This window comes from Oncorhynchus masou, chromosome 6 (assembly GCF_036934945.1).
Source record: "Oncorhynchus masou masou isolate Uvic2021 chromosome 6, UVic_Omas_1.1, whole genome shotgun sequence".
Lineage (NCBI taxonomy): Eukaryota > Metazoa > Chordata > Actinopteri > Salmoniformes > Salmonidae > Oncorhynchus > Oncorhynchus masou.
The window spans coordinates 12,655,381-12,666,724 of NC_088217.1; positions in this window are offsets into that span (position 1 = coordinate 12,655,381).

The following is an 11,344-nucleotide window of genomic DNA, read 5'->3' on the forward strand; positions in this document are numbered from 1 at the left end:
AAGGTTACTGAACTAAATGACTATCGCCCCATAACTCACTTCTGTCATCATGAAGTGCTTTGAGAGGCTAGTTAAGGATCATATCACCTCTACATTAACTGACACCCTAGACCCACTTCAATTTGCTTACCGCCCAAATAGATCCACAGACAATGCAATCGCCATCGCACTGCACACATTGTCCCATTTGAACAAGATAAATACCTATGTAAGAATGCTGTTCATTGACTATTGCTCAGCATTCAACACCATAGTACCCTTCAAGCTCATCATTTAGCTCGAGGCCCTGGGTCTGAACCCTGCCCTGTGCAACTGGGTCCTGGACTTCCTGACGGGCCGCCCTCAGGTGGTGAAGGTAGGAAACAACACTGGGGCCCACAAGGGTGCATGCTCAGCCCCCTCCTGTACTCCCTGTTCACCCATGACTGCATGGCCATGCACAGCTCCAACTCAATCATCCAGTTTGCAGAGGACACAACAGCAGTAGGCTTGATTACCATCAATGACAAGAAGGCGGAAGTGAGGGCTCTGGCAGTGTGGTGTCATGATCATGGACAGCAGGAAACAGGAAACAGCAGAGGGATCACTCCCCTATTCACATCCATGGGATCACAGTGGAGAAGGTGAAAAGCTTGAAGTTCCTTGTACACATCACTGACAAACTGAAATGGTCCACCCACACTGACTGTGTGGTGAAGAATATCGCCTCTTCAACCTCAGGAGGCTGAGAAATTTGGCTTGGCACATAAAACCCTCACAAAATTTTACAGATGCAGAATTGAGAGCAACATCCTGTTGGGCTGTATCACCGTCTGGTACGGCAACTGCACCGCCCGCAACCGCAGGGCTCTCCAGAGGGTGGTGCGGTCTGCCCAACGCATCACCAAGGGAAACTACTTGCCTTCCAGACCACATACAGCACCCGATGTCACAGGAAGGCCAAAAAGATCATCAAGGACCACAACCACCTGCACCACTACCTGTTCACCCTGTTATCATCCAGAAGGCGAGGTCAGTACAGGTGCATCAAAGCTGGGAACGAGAGACTGGAAAACAGCTATCTTAAGGCCATCAGACTGTTAAATAGCCATAACTAACACATAGAGGCTGCTGCCTATATACATAGACTTGAAATCACTGGCCACTTTAATAAATGGAACACTAGTCACTTGAATAATGTTTAAAAAATGTATTAGTCATCTCATATGCGTATACTATATTATATTCTACTGTATCTTAGTCTATCAAATCAAATTTATTTATATAGACCTTCGTACATCAGCTGATATCTCAAAGTGCTGTACAGAAACCCAGCCTAAAACCCCAAACAGCAAGCAATGCAGGTGTAGAAGCACGGTGGTTAGGAAAAACTCCCTAGAAAGGCCAAAACCTAGGAAGAAACCTAGAGAGGAACCAGGCTATGTGGGGTGGCCAGTCCTCTTCTGGCTGTGCCGGGTAGAGATTATAACAGAACATGGCCAAGATGTTCAAATGTTCATAAATGACCAGCATGGTCGAATAATAAGAAGGTAGAACAGTTGAAACTGGAGCAGCAGCACGGCCAGGTGGACTGGGGACAGCAAGGAGTCATCATGTCAGGTAGTCCTGGGGCATGGTCCTAGGGCTCAGGTCCTCCGAGAGAGAGAAAGAAAGAGAATTAGTGAGAGCATATGTGGGGTGGCCAGTCCTCTTCCGGCTGTGCCGGATGGAGATTATAACAGAACATGGCCAAGATGTTCAAATGTTCATAAATGACCAGCATGGTCGAATAATAATAAGGTAGAACAGTTGAAACTGGAGCAGCAGCACGGCCAGGTGGACTGCCAGGTGGTCTATTCCACTCTGACATTGTTCGTCCATATACGATTCAATCTTTGTCCTGTATTGATGCTTTGCCTGTTTGATGGTTTGTCAGAGGGCATAGCGGGATTTCTTATAAGCGGCAGCTCTACCATTTAGCTCAGTGTGGATGTTGCCTGTAATCCATGGCTTCGGGTATGTACGTACAATCACTTTGGGGACAATGTCATCGATGCACTTATTGATGAAGCCATTGACTGATGTAGAGTACTCCTCAATGCCATCGGAAGAATTACAGAGCATATTCCAGTCTGTGCTAGGAAAACAGTCCTGTAACTTAGCATCTGCATCTGCATCATCTGACCATTGATAGTTCCTGCTTTAATTTTTGCTTGTAAGCAGGAATCAGGAGGATAGGGTTATTTAGATTTTCCAAATGGTAGGCGAGGGAGAGAGCTTTATAGGCGTCTCTGTGTGTAGAGTAAAGGTGGTCTAAAGATGTTTTTCCTCTGGTTGCACATGTGACATGCGGGTAGAAATGAGGTAAAATGCATTAAAGTCCCCGGCCCCTAGGAGAGCCGCCTCTGGATGAGCATTTTCTTGTTTGCTTATGGCCTTATGCAGCTTGTTGAGTGCAGTCTTAGTGCCAGCATTGGTTTGTGGTGGTATATGGACAGCTACAAAAAATATAGATAAACTCTCCTGGTAAATAGTGTGGTCTACAGCTTACCATGAGAAACTCTACCTCGGACGAGCAAAACTTTGAGACTTCCTTAATATTTGATTTTGTGAACCAACTGTTATTTGCAAATAGACACAGACCTCTACCCCTTGTCTTACCGGAGGCAGCTGTTCTATCTTGCTGATGCATTGAAACCCACCCAGCTGTATGTTATCCATGTCGTCGTTCAGCCACGACTCGGTGAAACATAAGATATTACAGGTGAGTAATTGCTGTCCTGACATCCAGAAGCTGTTTTCGGTCATAAGAGATGGTGGCAGAAACATTATGTACAAAATAAGTTACAAATAACGTGAAAAACACAGACAATAGCAGAATTGGTTAGGAGCCCATAAAACAGCAGCCATCTCCTCCGGGGCCATTAATCTGAGGTCCTGAGCGCTCTGGAGCAGGTTTTCATCAAGGATCTCTCTTTACTTTCTTCCGTTAATCTTTCCCTCGATCCTGAATAGTCTCCCAGTCCCTGCCACTGAAAAACATTGTTTTTTGTTCTGACATGCACTGTCAACTGTTGGACCTTTATATAGACAGGTGTGTGCCTTTCCAAATCATGTCCAATCAATTGGATGCACCTGAGCTCAATTTCGAGTCTCATAGCAAAGGGTCTGAATACTTATGTAAATAAGGTATTTCTGTTTTTATTTGTAATAAATTAGCAAACATTTCTAAAGCCCTGCTTTCGCTTTGTCAATTAAGGGGTATTGTGTGTGGATTGATAAGGGGAAAAAACATACAACACACATACATTTTTGAATAAGGCTGTAACGTAACAAAATGTATAAAAAGTGAAGGGGTCTGGATACTTTCCCGGATGCACTGTAACTGAATATAAATAAATTCCACAGTCTCTGCTCAGTAATCCCCCTATTTCCTGGATTAAACCACCAGAGAGGGGTAGAACAATGAAGTAGGAAGCAACCTCACAAATTGTAGTCTGTTTTAAGGTCCTTGCAGGGAATAAAACTCAAGGAAGAACAAGCTAAAATAAAGACAAAGTGTGGAAACTTAACCTAAAAGGATAGTTCACCTAAATCAAGCACACGTCCTTACCTTCAAATTAGTGTATAGACCAGGAGAGATTGGCACATGGTATACGTATTAAATGTAGAGTTCACATATTAACACCACCTTTCACATGTGAAGAGAATAATATGTTGTTTTCACCTCACATGTGAATTGCAGTTTCACTTGTGAAATTTGTAGTTTCACATGTTAAAAATGTTCACGTGAGAATCTGATAAGCAGTTTCACACGTGAACAACTTTCACATGTGCAATTGGATTTTCACAAAACATTCAGATGTGAAAATCACATTTGTCGTTTCATGTATTTTTTAAACTCCACCTTCAGATATGACTTTCACATGTGGAATTGCAAGTTCAAATGTGAAAATCATAGACTTGAAAAAATTTGATTTGCAGTTTCACATGTAAGTAAACTCCACATTTACTCCAATGTTTTTAACAAAGTAAATGTAAACAAACACTGTATTGCCTCAACATGGTTAAAACTATAATTGTATGGTCAGTCCTTGCATCCATAGCGTAATCTATGAGTTTGAGAGTGGTTGCATTTCTCCAGCCCCATCCCTCAACTTTTTACTGAAACTGGGGTGGGGAGCAAACTTTTTTTAATGTTTTAAATAAGGATTGGTGCTTTAAACATATTTAATAAATTAATAGTATTATTACATGCTCTGGTTCTGTGTTAAAACAGCAGGGGCAGTATTGCTCTGCTTCATTAGTAAATCGTGAAGGTCACATTGTGTGTGTGTGTAAATCGTGAAGGTGTGTGTGTGTGTGTGTGTGTGTGTGTGTGTGTGTGTGTGTGTGTGTGTGTGTGTGTGTGTGTGTGAGGGAGGGAGGGAGATGCAGACATACATGTGTTCAGGTTACACGTGTGTGTTGTTGGGGGGTTGTGTGATGTCCCTTTGCATTAGTGTGGGTTTGAGTGTCATGCATGTGCTTGAGGTTGTGAATGTACGTGCATGTGTGTCTCAGGTGGCAGCGGAAAATATATATACACAGCAGGACGGAGCCATGCAATCATTTAGTAAAACCCTCGTATCCTGGTTATATAACGATGTCTTCACAAAGAAAGGGGGAACGGGGGATTGGTGGAAAGAGAAGATGACAAAATCCCACTCACAAGAAGGCCATAGAGAAGACCTCTGTGTAGTTTTAATACAGACACGCCAGATGGTGAGAGAACATTGTGGCACTTGACTGAGCTACAATATATATATATATATATATATATATATATATATATATATATATATATATATATATATATATATATATATATATATATATATATAAAAAAAACTGTTTCTCCCTTTAGATTGCTGATCTATTATAATACATCTATTATAAGGCTGAAATAAGACGTTAGTGATACGTTTTGATGAAGTGACTGGGCTATATGTCTACGTCAGTTTAGACAACCATTGGAATGGAGATTATTACCCTTGTACCCTCTATGTACCATTGTACATTCAAGTATAGTGGTACGTCCTATCTGTCATCACCACCAATAGGTATCAGAGGTTGTGATCCTGTCTGTCATCACCACCAATAGGTATCAGAGGTTATGATCCTGTTTGTCATCACCAATAGGTATCAGAGGTTATGATCCTGTCTGTCATCACCAATAGGTATCAGAGGTTATGATCCTGTTTGTCATCACCAATAGGTATCAGAGGTTATGATCCTGTCTGTCATCACCAATAGGTATCAGAGGTTATGATCCTGTCTGTCATCACCAATAGGTATCAGAGGTTATGATCCTATCTGTCATCACCAATAGGTATCAGAGGTTATGATCCTGTCTGTCATCACCAATAGGTATCAGAGGTTATGATCCTGTCTGTCATCACCAATAGGTATCAGAGGTTATGATCCTGTCTGTCATCACCAATAGGTATCAGAGGTTATGATCCTGTCTGTCATCACCAATAGGTATCAGAGGTTATGATCCTGTCTGTCATCACCAATAGGTATCAGAGGTTATGATCCTGTCTGTCATCACCAATAGGTATCAGAGGTTATGATCCTGTCTGTCATCACCACTTTGAGTCTGGGCACTGTTTCTCCACACTACTGGAGGAGAAATGATTTTGGCTTTGACCCAAATGGCAGGCTATTCCCTATATGGTGCACTACTTGTGACCAGAGCAATATATGGGCCTGGTAGTGCATTAAATAGGGAATAGGGTTCCATTTGGGACAGGCTGAGATTCAGTGAGGTGAACTCGCAGACTGAATTGGGCTGTGATGTGTGACTCCCTGCACCCTCCTTCCCCTTCTTCCCAGTCTGAATTGGGAGCCTTATCTCATGAGAAATCACTTGACAAACCAATGCCACTTCACACAAAAAGCAAGTAAAAAGACAGACAAGGGTAAACTGAGATGAAAAGAAAACAATCGCTCAAAACTGGGGCCATGGAGCCTCTCTGTTGTTGCAGCAAGACGTCTCAAATGGTAATGTGGGACAACAGCAGCAGGAATCGATTTGAATAATAACAACAGTCATCACGACTTTTATCCATAATTTAGCGATTCCTATCATGAGGGAGAGAATAATGTTGTCACTTTTCTTCGCTCCATTCTTTCCCAGTGAAGAAGACTACTTCTGTGTTGGAGCTCTCCCTTGTCTTCTGTGGTGGAGCTCTCCCTAGTCTTCTGTGGTGGAGCTCTCCCTTGTCTTCTGTGTTGGAGCTCTCCCTTGTCTTCTGTGTTGGAGCTCTCCCTTGTCTTCTGTGGTGGAGCTCTCCCTAGTCTTCTGTGGTGGAGCTCTCCCTTATCTTCTGTGGTGGAGCTCTCCCTTATCTTCTGTGGTGGAGCTGTCCCTTATCTTCTGTGGTGGAGCTCTCCCTTATCTTCTGTGGTGGAGCTCTCCCTTATCTTCTGTGGTGGAGCTCTCCCTTATCTTCTGTGGTGGAGCTGTCCCTTGTCTTCTGTGGAAGAGCTCTGCCTTTTCTGGTCTGAGATTGTTGTGCGTTTTCACTGCTCCCTGCTCGATGTGTTACATTTAGTTTCATCATGCGGTATCAGACCTATTGGTGGGGGAATAAGGTACCTCCCACCCCCTCACACACACAGACACACGCGCACACACACACACGCACCCACACAAACTGCAAAAGTCTACGTTCGGTCACTACTTCCCCAATATCAGATGGAGCTGTTGTCTCCTGTCAACCTACTGACCGTGATGCTTCTAGAGAGAGGTTACTGATCCTTCTAGAGAGAGGCTACTGATGCTTCTAGAGAGGCTACTGATGCTTCTAGAGGGAGGCTACTGATGCTTCTAGAGGGAGGCTACTGATGCTTCTAAAAGGAGGCTACTGATGCTTCTAGAGGGAGGCTACTGATGCTTCTAGAGGGAGGCTACTAATCCTTCTAGAGGGAGGCTACTAATCCTTCTAGAGGGAGACTACTAATCCTTCTAGAGGGAGACTACTAATCCTTCTAGAGGGAGACTACTAATCATTCTAGAGGGAGACTACTAATCCTTCTAGAGGGAGGCTACTAATCCTTCTAGAGGGAGACTACTAGTCCTTCTAGAGGGAGACTACTAGTCCTTCTAGAGGGAGGCTACTAATCCTTCTAGAGGGAGACTACTAGTCCTTCTAGAGGGAGACTACTAGTCCTTCTAGAGGGAGGCTACTAGTCCTTCTAGAGGGAGGCTACTAGTCCTTCTAGAGGGAGGCTACTAATCCTTCTAGAGAGGCTACTGATCCTTCTAGAGGGAGACTACTAGTCCTTCTAGAGGGAGGCTACTAGTCCTTCTAGAGGGAGGCTACTAATCCTTCTAGAGAGGCTACTGATCCTTCTAGAGGGAGAGTACTAGTCCTTCTAGAGGGAGACTACTGATCCTTCTAGAGGGAGACTACTAGTCCTTCTAGAGGGAGGCTACTAATCCTTCTAGAGAGGCTACTGATCCTTCTAGAGGGAGACTACTAGTCCTTCTAGAGGGAGGCTACTAATCCTTCTAGAGGGAGGCTACTAGTCCTTCTAGAGGGAGGCTACTGATCCTTCTAGAGGGAGACTACTAATCCTTCTAGAGAGGCTACTGATCCTTCTAGAGGGAGACTACTAGTCCTTCTAGAGGGAGACTACTAATCCTTCTAGAGGGAGGCTACTAGTCCTTCTAGAGGGAGGCTACAAGTCCTTCTAGAGGGAGGCTACAAGTCCTTCTAGAGGGAGGCTACTGATCCTTCTAGAGGGAGGCTACTGATCCTTCTAGAGGGAGGCTACTGATCCTTCTAGAGGGAGACTACTAATCCTTCTAGAGGGAGACTACTAGTCCTTCTAGAGAGGCTACTGATCCTTCTAGAGGGAGACTACTAGTCCTTCTAGAGGGAGACTACTAATCATTCTAGAGGGAGACTACTAGTCCTTCTAGAGGGAGGCTACTAATCCTTCTAGAGAGGCTACTGATCCTTCTAGAGGGAGACTACTAATCCTTCTAGAGGGATACTACGAGTCCTTCTAGAGGGAGGCTACTAGTCCTTCTAGAGGGAGGCTACTAGTCCTTCTAGAGGGAGGCTACTAGTCCTTCTAGAGGGAGGCTACTAGTCCTTCTAGAGGGAGGCTACTAGTCCTTCTAGAGGGAGGCTACTAGTCCTTCTAGAGAGGGTCTACTGATCCTTCTAGAGGGAGACTACTGATCATTCTAGAGAGAGGCTACTGATCTTTCTAGAGAGAGGCTACTGATCCTTCTAGAGGGAGGCTACTGATCCTTCTAGAGAGAGTCTACTAATCCTTCTAGAGGGAGGTTACTGATCCTTCTAGAGGGTGGCTACTGATCCTTCTAGAGGGAGGCTACTGATCCTTCTAGAGAGAGTCTACTAATCCTTCTAGAGGGAGGCTACTGATCCTTCTAGAGAGAGTCTACTAATCCTTCTAGAGGGAGGTTACTGATCCTTCTAGAGAGAGTCTACTGATCCTTCTAGAGAGAGTCTACTGATCCTTCTAGAGAGAGTCTACTAATCCTTCTAGAGGGAGGTTACTGATCCTTCTAGAGAGAGTCTACTGATCCTTCTAGAGAGAGTCTACTGATCCTTCTAGAGGGAGGTTACTGATCCTTCTAGAGAGAGTCTACTAATCCTTCTAGAGGGAGGTTACTGATCCTTCTAGAGAGAGTCTACTGATCCTTCTAGAGAGGGTCTACTGATCCTTCTAGAGAGAGTCTACTAATCCTTCTAGAGGGAGGTTACTGATCCTTCTAGAGAGAGTCTACTGATCCTTCTAGAGAGAGTCTACTGATCCTTCTAGAGAGACTACCAGTTTGAAGAGAAGCTTGATAGTGAAATGGTGGTTATTAGTTTGAATAGAAGCGTGATGGTGAAATGGTGGTTATTAGTTTGAATAGAAGCGTGATGGTGAAATGGTGGTTATTAGTTTGTAAACAGTTCCCTCCCCTCTGGATACACCACTGGCTTAAACGTTTCCCATCAAGCATATTGCAGTATACCATATACTTTACATGCTTTATCAAATCTATCTTTTAATCATTGAAGCTCTCTCCCATAGGACCTTTTTCAGTTAAACGTTACATTTCCTAACTAACTCAAATGTTAAGCCAACGTTAACACTGCATAGGTTAACAGAGGTAGCCAACCAGCATGGTAAAGTATCAGCAAAAAGCATCAAACCACCTGCAGTTTGTCAACGTGCCCCATTTCAGTCCATGGAGTAGAGGGTGGCAGGTGGCAAGATTTGGAGAAATGGCTTGTGTGTCCCTCCCTGTAGGGCTGGCGCCTCCACAGCCCACTTCCTCCACCTCCAGCAGGAACATGATCTGTGTGCACAGCCCTGGGTTTACACATTCTCCATCACAATTACCACAGATGCCACAAAGCTGGCGCAATGTCAAAAGGTCAGTTGTCTTCTTTACTTTCAGGTCAATTCTTCCATTCTGCATAAGACTCCAAAATGTGTTTTTTTTAAGTCAGGTTACTCGTGGCATACTACAACAAATACTAACTGCAATATGTTATGTCCAGGTATAGATGTGTGGAGAATATAATGTAATGTACAGGTGCATGGCAAAAACTGGTTTTAAAGTCTCAAGCCAGGACAGAGACGAGGTTTTTGTTTCAAACGTGATTCTTTATATAAAGAACTTCAGGGCATCATACAACACAAAACCAACCATATGTGTACAAGATAAGGCCAACAGAGAATTCAAACAGAACAGTCTGTTCGCCCTGGTATGCGGCATAGTGTATTCGTGGCTCTGTTGCGTTCTCGGTCCATTTGGGCATTGCCACTGCCGCCTGACTGCCACGCATATGGGGTGGCAGGTAGCCTAGTGGTTAGAGCGTTGGACTAGTAACCCGAAAGGTTGCAAGATCGAATCCCCGAGCTGACAAGGTACAAATCTGTTGTTTTGCCCCTGAACATGGCAGTTTTAACCCACTGTTCCTGGGCCATCAATGAAAATAAGAATTTGTTCTTAACTGACTTGCCTAGTTAAATAAATGTAAAAAAAAAAATGTATCCTGTATTTGGCCGCCCGCCACTTCCATGGATACTGAACAGAGGAGAAGCATAGTAAGGAGTAGGCCATTCTCACGGTATCATTCAGTTTCACTCAAGCTGGTAATCATTCATCCCCATCTGGAAAGTGGAATGCATTGCAGCAGAATCTCTGCATCATAGCACATCATTTTGGTTCTGTGCTCTCTCTGGTTCCAGGCGGTTGTCCGTTTCAGCTCTGTGCTCTCTCTCTCTGGTTCCAGGCGGTTGTCCGTTTCAGCTCTGTGCTCTCTCTCTCTGGTTCCAGGCGGTTGTCCGGGTTCAGCTCTGTGCTCTCTCTCTGGTTCCAGGCGGTTGTCCGGGTTCAGCTCTGTGCTCTCTCTCTGGTTCCAGGCGGTTGTCCGTTTCAGCTCTGTGCTCTCTCTCTGGTTCCAGGCGGTTGTCCGTTTCAGCTCTGTGCTCTCTCTGGTTCCAGGCGGTTGTCCGTTTCAGCTCTGTGCTCTCTCTCTGGTTCCAGGCGGTTGTCCGTTTCAGCTCTGTGCTCTCTCTCTCTGGTTCCAGGCGGTTGTCCGGGTTCAGCTCTGTGCTCTCTCTCTGGTTCCAGGCGGTTGTCCGGGTTCAGCTCTGTGCTCTCTCTCTGGTTCCAGGCGGTTGTCCGTTTCAGCTCTGTGCTCTCTCTCTGGTTCCAGGCGGTTGTCCGTTTCAGCTCTGTGCTCTCTCTCTGGTTCCAGGCGGTTGTCCGGGTTCAGCTCTGTGCTCTCTCTCTGGTTCCAGGCGGTTGTCCGTTTCAGCTCTGTGCTCTCTCTCTCTGGTTCCAGGCGGTTGTCCGGGTTCAGCTCTGTGCTCTCTCTCTGGTTCCAGGCGGTTGTCCGGGTTCAGCTCTGTGCTCTCTCTCTGGTTCCAGGCGGTTGTCCGGGTTCAGCTCTGTGCTCTCTCTCTGGTTCCAGGCGGTTGTCCGGGTTCAGCTCTGTGCTCTCTCTCTGGTTCCAGGCGGTTGTCAGGTTTCAGCTCTGTGCTCTCTCTCTGGTTCCAGGCAGTTGTCCGGGTTCAGCTCTGTGCTCTCTCTGGTTCCAGGCGGTTGTCAGGTTTCAGCTCTGTGCTCTCTCTGGTTCCAGGCGGTTGTCAGGTTTCAGCTCTGTGCTCTCTCTGGTTCCAGGCGGTTGTCAGGTTTCAGCTCTGTGCTCTCTCTAGTTCCAGGCGGTTGTCAGGTTTCAGCTCTGTGCTCTCTCTGGTTCCAGTCGGTTGTCAGGTTTCAGCTCTGTGCTCTCTCTCTGGTTCCAGGCGGTTGTCAGGTTTCAGCTCTGTGCTCTCTCTG